Source organism: Sprattus sprattus (genome assembly GCF_963457725.1).
Source record: "Sprattus sprattus genome assembly, chromosome: 5".
NCBI lineage: Eukaryota > Metazoa > Chordata > Actinopteri > Clupeiformes > Clupeidae > Sprattus > Sprattus sprattus.
Window position 1 is genome coordinate 28,549,060 of NC_137924.1, and position 5,000 is coordinate 28,554,059.

A 5,000-nucleotide genomic window follows, 5' to 3' on the forward strand; every position below is an offset into this window, starting at 1 on the left:
CCTTACCACCACTACGATTCCAGGGGTACATTTCCCTGACAGCCTCCTACTGTAACTTCTACTATTGAGATTAATGAGTCCTTGCAAGGTTGCTGTTTATCTGATGATTGTATGTCAACAGGGTCTATTTGACCTCTTACCCTTACTGTTGTACCCACAATTCTAACAATAGGAGGGTTAAATTAGTAACTCTAGCATTACAAGAGACACTGCCATTTTGTGTAACCATGGCGATTGCACAACTCTGCGTTAGCGAAACACAAGCCAGACCATTGATTGGTCCAGACCAATGTCACCTGCCATATACAAACTAATGAGTGCAAGAGTAGGCTATTCCCCAATCATTTATTTTTATTAGATTATTTTAGATTTATTTAAGATGGTATTTAACCAGCAAACTGTAGTCATAAACTGTAAATTAAATATGCTGAATGATATAAGCTGATCAAAGAGCAATGATTAAAAAAAAAATTAGCCAGGCTTTATTTGATCCTCAAACTTTGCACCTTCCAACTCTGGTCACAAGATATAACTTTTGATTGCCTTATTTCTGATGTATAAAGCACACATGATTTGTAAATCCCAAAAAACTACTTCAACATGAATGAATGATGGGTTTAAAAACAGGAGGTTTGAAGGAAAAATACTGTGATAATATCATGCTTGCTGCTTTATTCATGGTGTTGATGATAAACATTGAATAAATGAGAGCTGGTTCTCACAATGCCCTCTAGAATGCAGTCTTTCACCACTGCAGGACCACCTCTCTCTCTCTCTCTCTCTCTCTCTCTCTCTCTCTCTCTCTCTCTCTCTCCCTCTCTCTCTCTATTGCTCTCTCTCTCTCAGGCTCTCCCTCCCCTCTTTCTCTCTTCTGTATTCCTCTTTCTATCTTTTTTCTCTTTTATTCTCTTCACACACATACTATTTCTATTTTCTACCCATGCCACTCCTTCCATCATATCGCTCTTCCTCATTCTAACACTTATTTCTATCTCTCCCCTATCACCTCTCCCTCCTGTTGCCTTCACCTTTCACTCTGCCTCTCTCACTCATGCTTTCTCACTCTCCCTCTCTCCCTCTTTCTCTCTGCCTCTCTCACTCTCCCTCTCTCACTCACGCTCTCTTACTCACCTCCATTCTCTTCTATTGCTCTCCAAGCACTGCCCCCCCTCTTTCTATTTCTTCATCTGAACATGTTTCTATCTCCCTCTCACCCCACCACCCCTCTTTTTTCCATCTATCTATGTTAGTGTGTCTTTTTGTTTCCGTCTCCCTCTCTCTATTTCCATCTATCTATTTTTGTCTCTTTCCATTTCTCTGTCTCCCTCTCCCTTCCGCTCCCTTTCCATCCTCTTCTCTTTCAGTCTCTCCCTCTCCTCCTCTATATCTTTCTATTTGTCTGTCTATGGTTATTTTCGTTTTCTTCCATACTCCATTTCTCTCTGCCTCTCTCTTCCACACTCCATTTCTCTCTGTGTGTTTTTCTTCCATACTCCATTTCTCTGTGTGTCTCTTCATACTCCAATTCTCTTTGTGTCTCTCTCTTTTCCATACTCCATTTCTCTCTGTGTGTCTCTCTTTTCCATACTCCATTTCTCTCTGTGTCTCTTTTCCATACTCCATTTCTCTCTGTGTCTCTCTCTTTTCCATACTCCATTTCTCTGTGTCTCTCTCTTCATTTATTTCTCTGTGTGTATTCTATCGCTGTACTCCCGGCTGTTGTGTCCCATCTGTTCCCCAGTGGCTTCAGTCTCGGCTCATCTTGCTTCCAGTGGTTTCCACACACACACACACACACACACACACACACACACACACACACACACACACACACACACACACACACACACACACACACACGCACATATACACTGTAAAATATTTCACCGTAATTTTACAGTAAATTACTGGTTCCTAATTGCATTAATTTCACGGTAATTTTACAGTAATTTATTCTAAATATTTCACAGTAATGTACTGTACATGTTTTACAGTAATGAACTGTAAAAATTTCACGGTAAAATGCAATGCAACTACAGCAGTATATTGTAATTTCACAGTTTAATGCCATTGGATTACTGTGATTTGGCAGTATGTAGCTGTGGAATTACATCGTCTTGCTGTATATAATTTACAGTATTTTTACTGTAAAACTTAAGTTATGCAACTAGTACATTATACTGTACATTTACAATTTAGGTACTGCACATTTGACTTGTTAACTGATTTTACCACACAAATGTGCTTTGGATTTGCTAAATTAAAAGTCAAAGCAAGAACAAAGACAATACTAATTTTAACTTTTTAAATTCATTACTCAATACCCAAATACATACAAATTCATGAAGGTTTAAAACACGTCATATTTATTATTCAATACCTAAATACATTACAATAAAAAAGGTTTAAAAACATGCAAAAAATCAATACCCAATTATATAACAAATACTGAAGGTTTGAAACACGTCAAATTCATTACTCAATACCCTAACCCTAGAACTCAAAACCCAAATACAAATAGCAAAAGTTAAAAACACGTCAAATTCATTAATCAATATCCTAATACACAATGAAAAAAGTTTAAAACACGTCAAATTACACACAACACTCCAGAACGTAGACTCTCCTAAATAACTCTGTCTGTCTTCAAACCATATCAAATATAAACAAAACTTCGGAACATATACAATATAAACAAAAATGAAATGCAATTACAAAAAAAAATGCAAAAACAATTAAAAATTTACAATGACCACTCGAAGTCGACAAGCTTTCTCTGGAGTGTGCTGACATTTGCATTTATCCCTCCACGCCTCTTCTTCGAGCCTTGCTCTGGGTTGATGCCCAAGAAGCACCTGTAAACAATAAGCAAAGACAACTTTCAGTTTTACAGATTCAATATGGCATTGTTTATCCAAGGCACATGCACCAAATAAGTTAGTATTGAAAGCCAAGCAAGATTGATATAAGCAACGCAAATCAGGAGGCTAAAATTAGCTCCTTTGAAATGACCTAGCCTAGTTGCTGCATCTGGAGGCTAACGTTTACTTTAACTTTCACCTAATTTGTGTATTCTCAGTCGAATAACACACTCTATACCTGGACACGTGGAGAATATTAATTGAGAACACATCATTTGAGCTTTCCAAAACAACTATACATTACTTGTCTGTGAGGAAAATCTTGGCGGGGAAAATGGCTTTAAAATTACTTAGCTGGAGGCTAACGTTAGCTTACTATAACTGTCACGCTTATTTGTGTATTCTCAGTCGAATTACACACTCTATACCTGGACATGTGGACAGCATTAAATGAGAACACATCATTTGAGCTTTCCAAAACAACTACACATCCAAAACAACTATACATTACTTGTCTGTGAGGAAAATCTGTACGGGGAAAAATTGTTTAAAATGACTTAGCTGGTTGCTGCAGCTGGAGGCTAACGTTAGCTTCCTTTAACTTTCACGCTAATTTGAGTATTCTCCGTCAAATAACTAACACACTATGACTAAAATTGACATGTGGAGACCATTAACGTTGAATGGAAACCCACAATTAGAATTTTACAAAGATAAGTTTCTTCTCTGTGAGGCAAAGCTTCACGGAGAAAACAGCTTTTGGAATTTCTTAAAAAGTGGTTCTTTAAGTGACCTGACCTTGATCCAAAAGATCGTTAATTTACTAACCCAGACAACGAACGTTATTAAAACGTTATTATTATAGAGTTGTGACAAGCTCTCTGTCAACCTTACCTTTATCTTCTATCTAGCTCATGTGCTGTATCCACCTTCACGCTCTTCTATCATGTGCTGCCTGGTATGTAGTCACCGTGGATCCAACTGTCTCTTCTTGAGCCCACAATACAGCGTAGTTCAAGTGCAATTCAAATTTACAGTAATGTATTGGGTTATCTCAAAGGATGATTTGAATATAGTATTTTACTGTAAAATAACCCTATACAATGCTGTGAAATCCCGGTATCGTTTTTTTCACAGTAACTTACTGTGTCTACATTGATTTCACAGTAAAGTCTACATTACAACATGACATTGTGATTATTACAGGTAAAGCCTGTAAAGTAACATTACGATGATTTATTGTGAAATATATCAGTAAAATATTGTAAAACTCTGGTAACATTTTACAGTGTACATGTGCACACAGCACACATGTTAGCACAAACTGTCTTTCACACACACACATGGATGGGCACACTTATACACACATGCACACACTTACACATATGGATGGACGCACACAAACAGGTTTGTCATCAGCACATATTGTCTCCAGTGGGATCCATAAGCAGCCAAGACAGCCAACACACACACACACACACACACACACACACACACACACACACACACACACACACACACACACACACACACACACACACACACACACACACACTACAAAAACACACAGACCCCCCCCCAAACACACACACACACACACACAGTGTTCCTCATCAGCGCATCTTGTCTCCATTGGGGCCCATAAGAAGCACACAAACTCAAACATGAATACAGACACAAGGCAAAGACGCATACCTTTGTAATATCTCGATCTACAAGAGGAAGGACACACACTTACACACACACACACACACACACACACACACACACACACACACACACACACACACACACACACACACACACACACACTCACAGACACACACACACACACACACACACACACACACACACACACACACACACACACTCCCACACAGATGTACAAACTGAGCTCCATGCTAATCAGAGTGTCCCTGGCCATCCCTCTCTCAGCTGTGTCATCGCATTAGCTGTCTGATTTGGCTCTGATTTGCCTTGAAGTATGAGTGTGTGTGCCTCTGTGTGTGTGTGTGTGTGTGTGTGTGTGTGTGTGTGTGTGTGTGTGTGTGTGTGTGTGTGTGTGTGTGTGTGTGTGTGTGTGTGTGTGTGTGTGTGTGCTGATGTGTGTGTGTGTGTGTGTGTGTGTGTGTGTGTGTG